Source organism: Sapajus apella, unplaced genomic scaffold (assembly GCF_009761245.1).
Source record: "Sapajus apella isolate SASKATOON/1434 unplaced genomic scaffold, GSC_monkey_1.0 scaffold34, whole genome shotgun sequence".
Lineage (NCBI taxonomy): Eukaryota > Metazoa > Chordata > Mammalia > Primates > Cebidae > Sapajus > Sapajus apella.
The window spans coordinates 21804566-21821568 of record NW_022436974.1 but is presented as its reverse complement, the minus strand read 5'-3'; the positions used below and the strand labels follow the sequence as shown (position 1 = coordinate 21821568).

Sequence of the window (17003 nt, the reverse complement as noted above, 5' to 3'; positions counted from 1 at the left end):
CTGTTTGTTTTCGCTTTCTTATATGGCCTTAGGAAGCATTTTACTTAACTGCAATATATGGGAGAACCATCAGTAACAGAGAAAAAGGAAGCAGTAACTTAGTGGTACCTCAATAAATTCCTTCAAAAGCTTTGGAAATAATGGTGCTGATTCAAGGATGGCAAGGACTCACAGCACTGTCACAAAGATTCTTGCACAATAATCCTACCAACAATTCTGCCAAATATTCATTATTATCCCATTGTTATGGATAAGGAAACTATGGCACACAGGCATTAAGTAATTTGCCCAAGGTACCATAGATAGAAATTGTGAGAACTGGGAGTTGCAGCTGATGACAAATTTAGTGCCTCTTTCAAGCTGCCAAGAGGTGAAGTTTGGGAGGAGACCTTGTTTCAGGTGGCAAAAGGTGAGCTGAACAACTAATAAGCAGTTTACATTTTTCCTGGAATGTGGCTTGGCTGCTGTCACTTAGCAGTGTAGGGCCACTTTTTAGTTAGGCATGTTTGTTTTAATCATTCAATCTGAAAAAAATAAAAATAAAAAAATTTTTAAAAATTAAAAAAACCTAAAGGAATGTCTGCTTTATTTATTCCTTGAGAGGGATAAGCAGCAAGGCTGGAAAATGTTGCGGGGTTGATGGCATCACAATGAAGTGCAGCCTAGAAAAACCAATAAGCAAAATATAATGACCCAGGTGGGAAACAGAGCTTCCAAGCCTGTACCAGAGAGAACACAAGACTTGGAGTCAGCCAGTCATCTGTCCAGGTCCCAGCTCTGCCATTCACAAGCCCTTGTAGCAGGGGTCATGTTGAGTAACTACAGAATGCCTCCTCTCCTTCTATTGGAGCATGATGATCCCACAATCTCAAGAGAGCAGCACAAGCACTGAAGGAGTATGCGATCTAGAGGGTGCTGCACCCCAGGGATGGAAGACATTTGCATCTTTATTTATCTGTATGTGCCAGATGTCCCGCTGAAATGAGCACAATCCACACAGCCATGAGATATGAGATAGATTCTATTGCTTCCGTATTTATAGATGAGGACATTGAGGCACAGACAGGTCGCCCAAGGTTCCATGACAAGGAGATGATGATGATGATTCAAGGTCTGAACCTCGTTCTGTCCATCTTTGAAGTTGATGCCTTTTGCAATATCCCATGCTGCTCAGTCAGAATCACTTACTACATGTAGAAAATGTACTTAAATTGCCATAAAGAGGAATTAAGGTTTAACGTTAGAAAGAACATCCAGGCCTTGAAAGCAGACAAAGTCTAGAATAGATAAGCCAGAAGTTCCAAACATGCTAGAAAGAACAGATAAGGAGCAGCTAAAAGCCTCTGATGCATTCCATAGCAGAAAGAGCACAGGGACATATCTTCTTAGGTAAGTTCAGTTAATATATTAAATAAATAAATAAAACACAAAAACTTAATAAAGGAAAAAGTCAAAACAATCTTCCCCAAACCATCAAAAATTCTATTAATTCACAAGTAACTACTCGGTACTTTATTTCTGCAGTCCTGCTTCAACAAATACCTACTTTAAAAAATACTTCTGGGGTTTAGCAGTATAGCATTTAGTATTTTTTAAACATAATTTTATTGTGGCATTTTCCCTTGTCACAAAATACATTTTCAAAGCAACATATAATTTTTGAATAATATTCCACTGTTAGGCTTGGCCACACTTATTCCTTCCAATTGTTTACCTTTTTCTGCACTTTTATAAATAACACTGCAATGAACATTTTTATTCTTAAATCTTCTCTGCCCATCTCTGATTATTTTCTTTGGCTAGATTCCTAGAATCCTAATACTGGACTAAAGGGAATAAGTGTTCCAAAGTCTACTCACAGTTACTGCCAAATTGCTTTCTTAAAAGAGTTTATTAATTTGCATTTCCACAAACAACAAAGGAGAGTACCTATCTCCCAGCACCCTCTACAGGATCCAACACTGCCTTAAAAATAATCTTGGCTAACAAGACAAGTGAAAAATAGCAGCATGAATCAGCACAGAGCATTTAAATAGTCTACCTGTAGTCTTACATCATTTTAATAGTCAACTACCTGTAGTCATACATTCAGTCTGTGGCACACCCAGGATTTGAACTCAGTCCTTTAGCTCCAGAAGCTGGGTCTCTAACCATTAGCTCAAAGAAGTTTACCACAACTTGAGTTACTCAGTAGTTGCCATGTATCAGCTGTTGTTTTAGGAAATTTTACATTGGAGTTCATAATGGCAAGGACTTTGCATTTTTTTTTATCCCAACCTTAATCAAATGTCCTGCAATGATAGAAATGTTCTATAACTGCACCATCCAGTATGGCAGCCACTAACCACAAGTGGCTGCTGAGCACTTGAAATGTGGCTAGTGCAACCAGGGAAATCAATGATTACTTTTGTTTCATTTTAATTAAATTTAGTTTAAATTGTGACTAGTGACTACTATATTGCATAAAATAGCTCTAGATTTTCTAGTGAGTCACTCAATAAATATTTATGAAGTAAAAAACTCATGTGGTATTCTAAGTCCACCTACTTCTACCATATTTCTTTCAAGGCAAGAGCTGCCCTCTTCCTCCCTCATCTCTGTGTGTCCATTTGTTTTCTCAAATGCAAGGTTAATGCTATTTATCTGTCATGTGGGATGATGTGAGGATCAGCTAATTAATGTTTGCAAAGAGCTGCCGACTGGTTCTCAGAATAATTGCACGTTAATAAAACGTTTAAACGGCCAGTTCCTATCCAGAGGCCAAAGCAGAGCTGGGTTTATTTAGTAAAATGCTGGTTTCTCTGACTCATCCTGAACTGAATCCTTTCACTGTGGACCTCATCAATACCAACCCTTCTCATTTAAAAGGTCCTACCAAACAGAAGATACTGAAATTTACCTTCACAATAGTTTTGATGCCACAGTTTGACGAGTAAATTAATAATACAAACAAGACTGGGGAGGGTGGATATTTAACCAACTTGAACAAATTGCTTTTAAGCTCTTAAGCACTTTAATTGCTTGCATGATAATGACGCAAATTTTTACATGTCTTGATCCACTCTTAAAGTAGGCCCAGAAAAAGGACCTCTGAAATGAAACACTTTGTAACTTTCAAGAATACTACATAATTAAAACTCATTAAATCAGTTTTAATTATGTGGTATTCTTGAAAGTTACAAAGTTGCCATTCTAGGAGAAACAAGGGTTTAGGAGCCAGAGAAGCCTACTATCAAATGCTAGTTCTAGTTGTGTGGCCCTGGGCAAATGGCTTTTGCCTTACTGAGCTTCAGTTTCTCTGACACACAGAAGCCACTGGATATGTGTTTGTTTTGCTCTTTGCCTCGTTTTCCATCTCCTATGTGACTACAGGATGAGAAGAATGATTCCACCCCTCCGCACTCTGTAAAAATAAAGATGATTCCCAAAATCTCAGTGAAAGAATGGACACATCCCTTAATACTGCCATTCTACAAATACAAGCTACTCCTCTTCATGTCCAGGGGTCATGATTATTACTTCCTGAAATAATGTGAGAGCAGTAGGTAGCTTGAAACCTTGGTGTTCCACGTGTGGACCACGGACCAGGAGCATGGCAGCACCTGGGGGCTTGTGAGAAATGCAGACTCTTGGGCCCTTCCCCAGACCAAATGAAGCAGAATCTGCACCTTAACAAGATCCCAGAACGAGGAGTGTGCACGTTAGAGTTTGAGATCGCACTAACTTAACAAAATATGGAAACCACTCTCTTCTCCAAACCAAACTTTATAGTGAGGAAAACTGGTATCAGAAATTGGCAAGGTTTACCCAAAACCATAAATATACTAACTGCAACCCTTTTGTTTGACTTTCAAGGGGTGCAAGGCCAGCCTTTTAAAAATCAACACTCATCCCACAGTGAAAAAATTGACTTTCAAAAAAAAAGTTCTTAAAACCTAATGTTCTTAAGGATTTTAATGATTAACCAATTACCTCTGATACCCTTTTGCACTGTTGGGTGAAGCTACAGTGCTGCCATTGTATAAAGCCAGTGCAGAACATAGACAAAAAGGGAACCGGGGTGCTGACCATTGCTCTGGAGATCCCGTATGGCCTGTTTCATTTCTGTTTTCCAAATGAAAGGAAAGCTCTGATTTGATGTTCAGAACATGACAACGAACAGAAACATCTCTTCACTTTCCCTAGTGAAACTAGAGTGGCGTAAGTATCAAAGCAGCATCTAAACCGTTGTCTGAAGTCAGAGTCAGCAACCAACAGAGCAGGCTCCCTCTATGGTGACCACACCATGAAACAATCCTGAGGTGACCTCTTTACCTGATCTAAAGGAACCCTTCATGTCTCCTGCTGAGCATGGGGGCACCTCAGAAATGAGAGGACTGGACTTCCCCCACTGGTTCCACTGAATTCTCTGTCAGATGACTAGCTGTCTAACTGCAGGGAACACGTCTTTTCTGGGTCACAGATATCCCACACATGAGGTGGGGGACTGGCAAAAGCACCCTCTGATTGGATTGAACCATGCAAGGAGGGGCCAAGATGTCTATTTCCACTTTCAAAACAGCATGTAGGCATGTTGACTGATTGATTGATTGTGCCCTGGGACTGTGGAGGGAGACTCCATTGGGTTGACGTTTCCCAGTAAAATGCCACGCAGCAGGTGGAGATAAGCTTGCTGTTGTGTAGAGCCTCAACTGTTTGCTTTGTAAGATCTACCAGGCCAGTTTAAGGCCTCCAAACCAAAGGGAAAGAGAAAGCGTGGGAGGGGGAAATCCACAGCTTCAGCAAATGCTGAAGATACACACCCTTCTCAGAGGAACTGTTTGTCATTCACCATGGAGCCAGCCCCACCTACAATGCTGAGGAGCATATTTACATATTTCAACTCCATTGCTGGCTGAAGAACTCCAGAGAGTGATGATTCCAAGAGCCAGGGGAAAAAAAAATGTTCTTGGAAAAAGAATTTGTGTATCAGTTCAGCAGAACAATTATGCAAATTCCCTGCTTGAAGTTTGATTGTCACCTCTGCCTTCTTCTACCACCTGGGCTCCCAAGCCTCTAGGTAAATAGCCATATTCTGGTTAAAAAGATGAAGGAGTCATCACAGTATACCTGAATGCTTTTCATGTGTGACCGAAGCCTTAGTATGGTCTCTGCCTTTAACCCTGAAATGCTACTTTCTAGGAATTTATCTTAAGAAAATACCAAAACTGCACAGTATGTACAAGGATGGTTACTACAGTCTTATTATAATAAAAAATGAAAAACACAAAGTCAAAAAATCAGGTACTCATTAAATAAATCTGCCATACTCTAACATTGGGGGTCTATCTAACATTATATATTTTGTCATAGGAGGAACAGTTAGAGCATGAAAAGATTTGAATGCCTTATCATTAAATGAAAATCAGCATTCAAAATATTATACTAGGATCTCATCATTTTTTCCTACATTCATAAAGAAAAGTCACAAGGTACAACTCAAAATGTGGTATAACATTTTGGTTTTACTTTTCTCTCTAATGCCTGAATTTGCTACAGTGAGCACATATTACTTTGGTCATTAGACTAAACACTGCAAAAGAAAAAAAAAAAAGGTACCAAAGTAATAAATATATAACCCAGTGAGCAATAGGCGTATATATTTACATTGTTTCATAGATATTTTCCTTATAGAGAACATTCAGGGATCCATGTTTGCTTGGCTCCCTGAGAAGTGGGGCATGTTACTTTCAAAGTGGCCCCCACAGCCCATCTGTCAGTGCAAAGCAAAGACGGAGTGATTCAGCTTTCAGTTACAATAAAAGCCAGGCTGAGACCATGTAAGAAGGCAGGTAAAAATCGGCCCCTTAGATCTAGAATAGACATTGATTTACCCTGCTAGGCTCTTGGAATCAAATCTGCAAGGAGGTGATTTAAATCCCACTGTTCTTTTGTTTCATTTTTTAGATTAATGGATGTGGGAGAAGGTGCTGGGACCGGAACTACAGAAGGTTTGGGCTGGGGCTATGTAGCTGTTTGTTGGAACCAGACAGGGGCTGAATATCCAGGTGGAGACTTGCACCACTGGTGCTGATCAAATCTCATTTACCTTCAACCTCTAGCACAGTTAGAGTGTGAGTTGGCATCTTAAATTGAGCCTCTTGCTTATGTTGCCCAACAATCTTTAATTCCTAATCACCTTTTTTTCCCTTATTTGTAACTTGATTTGGAAATATCGGGTTACGTAACATGCCAATCTGCATGAGGATGCAAGTCTGTCAGAAAAAGCGACTCAATGAACCACAAATTCTAACAAAACTGGAAATGACTTTCCTAAGAAAAGAAAAGATATTTTCATTTCATGCATTTGAAGCTGGTTTTAAATAGACTGGATGCAAGGTTGGTGGTTCTTTTGGCGCTGTTGATTTCTCTGCCCAACCTCCACCCAACAAATGCAAGTTGCTTCCTGGAAAGGGATACAGAAGGTAGAAGGGAACAATCATCTGTGAAGGGACCAGGGTACCCAGAGGCCTTTGGATGTTAATATTGACAGTGCTGTAAACTTGACAATATCGTACAATTTTACAAGGGAGAGGACTGAAGCTACAAAGACAATTTGCCTAAGCCACAAAGCCATGATTCCAACCCCACAGTTAAGAGATTAGAGTCACTTTACTCACACAAAACCGCAAAAGATTGAGGAGATTATACTAAATAAAATCAGATTCTATTGGAGGAGAGTTCTTGGAAACCCACTACTCTAACACCTAGCCTCCTACCTCATATTCCAGAAGAACTATCCTTTGATGGTTCTTGTTCAGACTCAGCACTAGTTCTGTCCCTTGGGGCCCACACTGATTGAGGCGGACCCTTCTTCCTCCCCGCCACCCCCGCCCCGACTCTATTAGGGTGGCTGATCGGCTTACTGGACCACTCCACCTCCACCCGCAAACACAGGCTTTGAGAACAGGATGCCAGCAGAGGAAGAATCCGAGAACTCTTTCTAGAAAACCGAAGCTCTCCGTCCCTGATCCCTTCAGAAGACTGCAATTCCACGTGCCCTCCGATCCCTGCCCTCCTCTCCGTTCGAGACACATGCTGGGAATAAATTAGTCCCCTAAAAGCACTCGAACATCTATAACCTAAGTCCTGCCTAAATGTCTTGAAGACTTTCAGTTCCCCAAACATTTCTAAGGACCTACTGCACGCAAGGTACCGCTAAGGAGACAGGCGTTCACTCCCGGTAATCAGCTCCAACAGGTCCAGTTCCACCAGGTGGAAGGGCTTCCCATCAACACCCTCACCAGAAAAAACGGATTCTTTCTCAGTATTACCTTATAACGCCTAGAGAGGGAAATCCCGTTTTCTGCACTATGTGTGCGTTCACCGAAAATCTCTCCGCTCCCCAACGCACACATATACTCTCTCACACACACACACACACACGTGTAGAAAACTTGTTCCCACTGTCACCACCAGTGAAAACACCCCTCGTCACTTTGATGAGAAGAGCTCCCGCGGAAAGCCGAATTGCAGAGGACGCCAGGGGTCCCGAGGAACATGGCTGGGCTGGGGAGGGGAGAAAGGCGGCCGGGACCCTGCACAGTGCAGCACAGCGCTACAGGGGCTGGAACCTGGCCTGGAATGCGGTCGTCTCGGCTCCAGTTTCCCGCACAGGCCCCGCCCACCCGGCCGCCCTGCCGGTTCAGGTTCACACGGCGGCTCCGGCCACCGAGGATCCCAAAGTTGGTGGCGTCCCGTGGACTCCAATGGAGAGAGCGAGGAGTCACAGCCAACTCGGGCACCCCAGAGACAACTGGAGGCTGGCGGGGGAGGCGGGCCATGAGGGGCCGGGGGGCGGTGGGGGACGAGAGAGCGGGGCGGGGATGCACGGGCCCAGCGCGCTGGGAAACAGGTTGCCGCGGAGTCCCGTCCCCTCCCCCTCTGCCGTCCCCGCTGCGACCCGAGATTCCCGCCCTGCCCCGGGAGCGAACCCAGCCGCCTCCTGGGCGCCCTCCTTCTTCCTGGATTCACGCGGCTGGGCCGGAGCCCCTCTGGCAGCGGGGTTAAAGGCTCCTTCGGCAAGGTCAAGGCGCGGCCGGCTGGCACCTGGGGATTTTTTTCCAGCGGAGCACTGGCTTTGCAATCGCATTGTTAAGGATCATGGCAGCAGCAGGAAACACGAAGGGCCCCACAGGTCTGCGCGAGGGAGGATTTATTTTACAGCACGGAACACATTCAGACAGATCGGGGATTTCAATGGGAGGGCACTAGGGGCTTCAGAACGCTGGAATGTGGCAAAAACAAAACACTCCACACCCAAGCACACCACCATCTCCTGACTGCGGGCTGGGGGGAAGGGAGTTCAGGGCCAATGTTCCCCAGACTTCAGCATTCCGCACAGCTCTGTCAGGGCTGTAGGGGCTGATCCCTCTACAGACGAAAATCAAGATTTAAAAGCACACCCTTACTGTGGTTTCTCTATCAAAGCCCATCAACGTAATACAGGCTGCGGCGCCGGAGGGAAGCGTAGAAACGAGGTGAATAAACGCAACAGAAACAAACTGCAGTCTGCAGAGGGGAGAGGCGAGGGGACCGAAGCCATACCCGGCACCCAGCCCCATCCTGTCCCCATCAGCGCCGGGCTAGTGCAGAAAGCCAGGAATAGGTGCACGTTTAAGGGTGGCTGCCCCGGCGGAGCCAGGGTTCTACTGCCTCTAACCCCTTATTAGTGTGGGCCTGGATGGCTAGGCTGCCTGGACATCGCCAAGGGGGACCAGGCACCGCGCGCGGGCAGGCAGGTTTCTAAACACGTGAAAGGCATAGGGTGTGAGAGGGAAGAAGGGGCGCCAGGAAGGGTGGAGAAGAGGGACTTTGGGGCTCCCCAGGATGCAAAGTCAGTTTCTGAAAACGGCGTTCCCTGGAAGGCCTTCCAACACCCCCAAGAGAAGACTTAGAGCTCAGGAGACTCACTGAAACCTGAGTTCTGACCGACTCCTCCTCTGCGATCAATTCCGGATGCCCCCATCTAGTCCCTGCCTCGGTAACTGGTCCTTTGAGGACAGCAGCATCGGCACCTTATGCCCATCATACGAGTGGGCGCCGTGGTACAAGGCGCATCCTAGCTACCCGGACCTGGGGTGGGGGGCGCACCAGTACTTACACTGCTCAAGCAGGCAAACTTTCAGGCTTGTCTTTCGAGAACTGGGAGCTCGCATCACAGTTCCGGGTAATCACCGAGGCAGCTTATGTAATTGCCCGCGATGCCGTTCGGCAGATCTCTCTCCTTACGCGGCCTCAGAGCTCAGTACATGGACACCCTCTTCCCCCCACCCCCCAACCCAGCGATCGGAATCCCGAGCGTGCCCCACCGCTGTCTTCTACAAAGCAGCAGGATGATCTCGTGTGCAATTCAAACACCAAGCCTGCTTGCAGGTTCCGGCAAAACCCTGGCTGCCTCCCTGCGCCCCTTTCACTGCGTTGATGGTTTACGGATAACTGCATCTCTACAAACCCTCTCTCCACGGTTGGTGGGGGGAGCGAATTACAGATGGGGGGAGGGGGTTGGTGGGGTTCTGTTGAGGGCTCCGCACCCAACGGAGCAGTAATACTCTCATCCACATGGACGCGGGTGCATAAATCGCCTTAACGTTTTGCCCTGAAAGGGGAGCCAATTTCCAAAGTTAAAGACCACGCAGTTGAATTTCCAGTACTTTCCAACCTCGCCTAGGCGGGGGCAAGCAGAGAAGGGGCGGGCAGCTGGCAGCTAGCTCGCCCGACCGCCCCGCCAAGAAGGACTCACTAGTTGAACCCCCTCCCCCGCCTTTCACCCAAGTAGTTGGTTGTGCATTCCTCAGTTGCGTGTGTACACACACACACACACACACACACACGGCCCCATTACCTTCCCGTCTGCTCCTCCAATGTAACTACTGCATTTTTAAATGGCAATTAAAATGACTAAGGAGCTCGGTGATCACATTTCAACCCAGAGCACATTTCCCGAAGCTGGGGTGAAAGTAGTCACACAGTCACACTCACACCCGGGAGCCCTCCAAGCGTCCACCCGGCGGCTGCAGCCTCAGCTGGCTCCGAGACGAACGTCAACACCGCGGCCGGGCGCCTCGTGAGGAGACGCCGGCGCCCCGCAGGTCGCTGAGGACGAGGGGCTGGGGTCGCGTCTCCGGGTTCTGAGCTCCAACCACCGCCCGTGCGGGGCTGCTGCAGTTAATACTTGCCCCGCAGGGCAGGCTGCAGCCGCTGAAGCCCGGCGCCGCCTCGCGGGATCCTCCAGCGCCCGCCGGGGGCCTGGGGCAGGCTGGTCCGCAGACGGGCTGCAGGCAACCGGGCCGGGGCGGGGAAGGGGAGCCGGGGGAGGCAAATGAACCTGGGGCGGGCCGCCTCCCTCCCACCCGCCTCCCACCTCCCTGCCCTCCCCCAGCCCTTGCTCCCAGGCTCCAGTCCGCGGCAGGCTCCGGGGGCTGCGGCGGCTCGGGGCTCCAGACGGGCTTGCCTCGTCGGCCACCAGCGCCCTAGCCTCCCTCCTCCCGGGCCAGGGGAACAAGCAAACATCTCCCGGAGCCCTCGGAAGCCGCCCGAACCCTGCCCGGGCCAGCAGTGCAGTGGGCGATGGAGCTGGCGAGGCGTTGCCGCGGTCCCCAAGGCGCTTTTCCGTAGAGCGGATCACGCCGCCTTACCGTGACTGCAGGCTGCTACCGCCGGGGAAGCGGGGAGGAGGGCGGCAGGGAGGCGAGGCGCCGCGCCGGTGGCTCCTCTCGCTCTCGGCGGCGCGGCTCCTCTGCTCCGCGAGCCGGAGCGGGGCTCCCAGGAAGGAGCAAGTCCGGGCTCTGCGCTCAGCTCCGGCGAGACCAACAATAGCTCCCGCGGGGAGCGGAGCCCCAGCGAGCCTCCAGCCGCGCGCTCTCCACGCCCGGCTCCCGCTCCCGGCCGCTCCCGGCCGGCGTCCCTGCCGGCACTGCTGCCCCACATGAAACAGCTGCAATCCCGAGGCTTCTGGGGGTTGGGGCGGGTGTGTGAGCGCGCGCGCTGTGTGTGTGTGTTTAATAGCTTCCCTTCTCTTCTTCCCCTCTCTGCCTGCTCGCCTGCCTGCCTCCGTCCCCCACCCTCGCTCTCTTACACACAGAAAGAGAGGGCGAGCGAGAGAGACACACACACACACGCACACGCAGGTTACATGAATGGGAGGCGGGAGCCAATCCTGCGAGGCCGGCGCGCCGCGCGGCGCACGGGCGCTGGGAGCAGGGCCGCACTCCGGCGCGGGGGGGCGCCACGCAGGTGACGGGCGCCTCTCACCGGGCCACGCGCGGCCGCTCCCTCACCCCGGCCTCGGTTCCTCTCGCTCCTTCCCCCTTCCTCTCCGCCACCTTCTCCGTCTTCTCGCCTTTTACCTCCTTGGCTTTCTCGAATTCTCCGAGCTCTCTCAGTTCGGTATCTTTCTCGGTCTCTTTCTTCTTTTTCCCTCCTTGCTTGCTTTCTCGCCCCTTTCTGAAACTTTCTCTTTTCCTTTCTGGACTTTCTTCTACTTCCCCTCCTTTTGCCTTTTGTTCTCTTTCCTCCTCCCTCCTTTGACTTTCTCTCTCCATAGCAGGGTCTGGTCCCCCCTCCCTCCTCTTCGCCTCTCCCCGGGTCTCTCTAGGGCCCACGGCCTCCCTTCTGCCTGCCCGCTGGATGTTACTCCGCACCCCCCTCCCCCACCCCAACACTTTTCCAGGGTCGGCCCCTTTCAAGTTGCTACCGCAGCACAGCCAGAGGTAATTAAGAGCTGAGATCTTGAGTTATTTCCACAGGCATGCAAGATGCCCAAAGAAAGGCCCTCCTTCCTCGGACAACTTCGCCAAAACCATGGTAACAGCTACAGAGTCGTGATAACAATCACTTAAAAAAATAGCAGTGATCGCGGTCCAAGAGATTTCTGTCCCTCGAATGTCTGGATCGTGATGGCAAGCACATTTCCAAGAGAAGGGCATTTTTATATGATGAGAGTGGCAGTTTGACTGAGTGGCAACGTGGAAGGGCTTTGTGGGAGAGACTGGAGGAATTCCCACTCCAGCCCTGCTCCATGCTAGCTGTAGGTCTTAGTCCAAGCCATTTCCCCTTACTCAGCTTCAGTTTTCTCATCTATAAAATGGATGATACCGACTTCACCAGTTATGGTGAGGATTAAAAGAGAGAACAATGGAAAGAAAGCACTGGGTGTATACCAGCTGCTTAATTTATGTTAGTTTCCTTCTCTAAGACAGCTTCCTTCATGATCTTCTGCTACACTGTGTCTCTATGATCTAAAGTAGTTAATGAAGGAGGAAATGTGACAATGCTAATTTCATATAAATGAGAAAGGAGGGGCAGGCTATTTTGAAAACTCTTCTGTGTGGGGAGGAGACTGTCTAGCCAGTTGCCATATGCTGATTATAGAGGCATCACAGATTATAAACGTGGGGTGCTGGAATGCCCCTTCAACATCTCATAACTAGGGCATCTCAGAAAGGCAGGGATGGGTTGGGGTGGGTGGGAAGTTTCCACACAATCTGTCCAATCTATTCTTAAAATCTTCATGATAAGTGTACACTGACCAGTGACAAAGCCTCTGAGATTAACCAAAATGTCAGGTCTCTGCCTTTGAATAGCATTTATCAACTTTGTGTCCTCACTGCAGACATCAAATGCTGGGTATCAGCTGTGATAGGCAGTTAGAGTTAGTCCTTCAACAAATATTTGTTGACCACCTACTTTGTGGCAGGTGCTGTGATAGGTCTTGGCATTCAGTGGTGAGGCAAACAGGCCCTGTTTTCCAAGCTTACAGTTCAGTAGACATGTTTCATGAATGTATACTGAGAAAATGAGACACAGGTATCTGAAAGAGTGACATTGGTTTAGTGGACAAATTCTTTCATTACAGGAGGTCTAAGATAGGGAATATAAGAAAGGGACCTTTGAGAGTGGTAATTTTGCAAACCACTTTCAGTCTATGCATTTCATTTGACCAGTGAGAAAATTGAGACCCAGATGCTAAAAGTAGTGGGTGAAAGTATGTTGAGAAACAAAATATATAGAGAGTTTCAAAGTATCTCCCCACATGATACTGATTAATTTCAAAGGGGAAAATAGTAACTTGTCAATAAAAAACCTAAAATCAGCATCACCAGGAATGTGACAAATATGACATCATGTGGCCCCTGATATAATGCACTGAAAAGGACATAATATCACTTCTGTGGTATTCCTGGTAAACATGAATAACCTGAATCTAATCATGAAGGATGCCTAGTGGAATTGTTGGGAGTAAGGGAAGACTTCCCACAGGAGGCGACATTCAAGCTGAGAGTTTTTCTGTTTGTTTCTCTTTTGTTTTGTTTGTTTCGAGACAGATTCTCGCTCTGTCATCCAGGCTGGAGTGCAGTGGTGCTGTCTTGGTTCACTGAAGCCGCAACCTCCTGAGCTCAGGTGATCCTCCCACCTCAGCCTCTTGAGAAGCCGGGACCACAGGCATGTGCCACCACACCACACTGAACTAATTTTGTTTGGTTGGCTTTTTAAAGATGAGGTTTCACCGTTGCCCCGGCTGGTCTCAAATACCAGCAATACTCGGGCCTACACCTCCCAGAGTTCTCGGAATACAGGTGTGAGCTGCCGTACCTGGCCTCAAGCTGAGTTTGAAGGCAAGGAATTAGCTAGACCATGAAGGAAGGGGAGATACTTTTTAGATACAGGTTAACAGTATGATGACATGGACAAAAGCATGAGACACTCATAGCAGAGTTGGACATGTTGAGGCAGGGTCTTGGAGGAGTCTAGAGGAGTCCTAGAGTCTAGGATTCGATTTTGACAGGGCCTGAAGTAGGCTTAGGATCCAAACATTCTGAAAGTTCAGGTCCTGGGGCAGAGGGAGGGTAGAGAGTTAATACAGGTTTTTAAGTAGAGGAAGGATGTGATGTTGAGTATATTTTAAAAGATGAGCTGGCAGCAATGTAGAGAAATGGATTAACTGGGGTGACTTAGGAAGACTAGAGGCAGGAGTAAGTAGGTCATTTAGGTAAACTAAGGCAGTTGCAGGGAAGCCAGATAAGGGAAGAGAGATTTGAGAGAGATTGAGGATGATTTGGGTTTCCGATTGGATGGGGGCAGCAACGAGACGCCCAAAGTGACCCTCAGTTTTCAAGCTTGGGTATCTCAGTGGAAGGCGGCACTGCTTATTGCAACATCAAGAGTATTCAGGAGGAAGCAGAACTTGGGGAGAAATTTAGAGGGGAAAATAAGGTCAGTTGTTACCATGTTATAATCTAACTCTGTAGCTAAGTTTAGATTCTCCTGTATGGCTCCTCTGTGCCATAGGAAACACTAGTTGTAAAATTCAGCCTAAGACCTCCGAACAGCCAGCTCTATGTATTACCCAGAAAAACAGGAGATTGGATAAAATGACCATTCATTATTTTTAATAATGGGGAAAAAATTGAAGCAGCCTAAATGGTCAAATAAAATAAGTAAATTGGAGGATAGCCTTTTTGGAATACTATGCAACTACTCTAAAGTGTTTTTGCAGTTTTTCATGCCGTAAGAAAATGTTAGTGTTGTCATTTACAATATCCTGGTTGGTTGTTTGTTTTTGTTTTTTTTATTTGAGGTGGAGTTCCCCTTTGTCGCCCAGGCTGGAGTGCAGTGGCTGACCTTGCCTTACTGCAACCTCTGCTCCCAGGTTCAAGTGATTCTCCTGCCTCACCCTCCAAAGTAACTGGGACTACAGGTGCGCACCACCATGCCCAGCTAATTTTTGTATTTTTAGCAGAGACAAGGTTTCACCATATTGGCCAGGCTTGTCCTGAATGCCTGACCTCGTGATCTGCCTGCCTCAGCCTCCCAAAGTGGTGGGATTACAGGTGTGAGCCACCGCACCTGGCCATATACATTATTTTAAAAAAGAATTCAAAATTTTTAGCTACATAAAAACCCTCTTTCGGAAAAATCTGAAGAAAAAAATGCCAAATATTCACCATGGTTTCCTCTGGGTGATGGGGTTATGAGTAATATATATTTTCTTCTGTATACTTTTTTGGTATTTCATAATCTTTGTATATAAACATTCATTATTCCATTACAAAAAATTTTTAAAGCTGCCATTAAAAAAAATACAAAGACATGGCTATGACCATCCCCCCTTCCCCAACTTTATCCCTTTTTAATCCACCTTGCCCACTCCCTGCTGAAGAGTAACTGCGTTCTGAGGTTTATCTTGGAGATTGAAATAAGGAGGCATTTAACAAATCAGAGGAAATCAGCAGCTGGGCTGGAGAGGGGGAGAGGGCATTCTTATGAAAGCAGACATGTTGTGAGAGCTGTTAAAACTGTACATATTAAAGATGTTTGCTCTGCCATTATTGATTCTGTGATATGTTACAAGGAAAAGAAAACATATATTGGGGTCAAGAAAATGTGAGTCTTTAAAGGGCAAGTTTTAATTAGCAAATGTATTTATTTGCAAAAAAAAAATTTTCCCTTCAGAGTCCAGCAGTTACTATAAAATTGCTTCAGGGAGTAAGTACTTCAAAGCAAGAAGACACTGAGGAGCAAGAGGCAATGCCTCATGCCTGTTGTCTGACGTCACATCAAATACTCAAGCTAGTTGCTTAGGATTTGGACACCTACTGATAAATGCCATCAAACTTCCATAATTACAGGATGAGAAAAATGCCTGCCAGAGGTTAGTCTTGGTCTTTGGAAAGGTTGCTGTAAATAGTTCCCTGGTAAGGTTCCCTCTGCATCTCTGATTTTTCATCTCACAGAAATATTTATCCTGTGGGTAATGTCTCCAACCTAATAATAATAACACCTTACACAGCATAGCCCTTTCACCTTTTCAAAGGGCCTCCACATCTGTTGACTCATTCAATCCTTGTACCCACCCCTGCTGGAATCCTACCTCCAATGTGTGCCAGGAGGAAGAAGGACCCATAGAGGTTCAAACAAAGAAGCAGAGCAGGGGTTAGAGCTAAAAGAAGGAATAGGAGACATTCTTGGAGAGCCTTCTGTGTGGCCCTGGAGCTTCAACAGTGTGTTATCACGTAGAATTGTTGTGATGACTAGAGAGGAGAGTGAGCACACCGAGGCTTGTGAGGCTCTGGCTCAGCCAAATCAGAATCAGAATCCAGCTCTCCAGAACTCCCAAGCCACTTGCCTTTCCCAGCACAGCCCCATTTTTAAAAGCCAGGAGGTGAGGCTGGTGATGATTTTCTGTCTGACTGACTCCATTTAATCTGTGAGCTGTCTTTCTGTGAGGTTTGTCTAACCTGTGAGTTGTCTTTTAGTCTTACAGGAATTAGAAGCCAGTGTTTGGGGATTTGGTGATAAATGATGACTTTTGAATTATCTCATAGAAAATAAGGGGAAAATCTCTGCTTGGGTTCACCACACATATTTTCTTTTAGAGAAATAATTGGAGCTTGTCCTCCATTTCACCCCTCATCCTGAAATGTTTAGCACTTAAACATTTAGCACAAAGTATTGGCACGTATAGGTTCTTAGTAAATACTACTTCGCTGAGTGAAGAAATGAATGCTAATAACAATAGCTAACATGCATTGAGCATTGTGCTGGGGGATGAGCAAAGGGCATTATCTTATTTAAATTGTAATGCTATACTTTGTGGTAGATTATAATTATTATCCTTAATCCATGGGTCAGAAAACTGAGAAGTTAAGCAAATTATACAGTCACATAACTGATAAATGGCAAGGCCAAAGTCTACCTTGGATTGCTCTTAGTTACCACACTGTATTGGATAGATGGACAGATAGATGCAATTAATAATACTAGCAGTGGGCCAAGTGTGGTGGCTCATGCCTGTAATCCCAGCACTTTGGGAGGCCGAGGTGAGCAGATCACCTGAGGTCGGGAGTTCGAGACTATCCTGACCAACATGGAGAAACCCTGTCTCTATTAAAAATACAAAATTAACTGGGTGTGGTGACACATGCTACACCCAGTTAATTTTAATCCCAGCTACTCAGGAGGCG

The 17003-nt window shown here is 46.9% G+C and overlaps 1 protein-coding gene across 12 annotated transcripts in view; it reads right to left on the bottom strand.

Annotated features, from left to right (window-relative positions):
* Positions 1 to 17003, bottom strand: part of TENM4 (teneurin transmembrane protein 4) — a 3057282-nt gene that overhangs the window by 817119 nt on the left and 2223160 nt on the right. For 2 of the 12 annotated variants that reach the window (XM_032296016.1, XM_032296009.1), the window contains exon 1: positions 10677 to 11137. The exons of 7 other annotated variants lie outside the window; for them this stretch is intronic. The gene's annotated coding sequence lies outside the window, so the exon portion shown is untranslated. 3 more of the 12 variants (XM_032296017.1, XM_032296010.1, XM_032296011.1) reach the window with 2 other exon arrangements.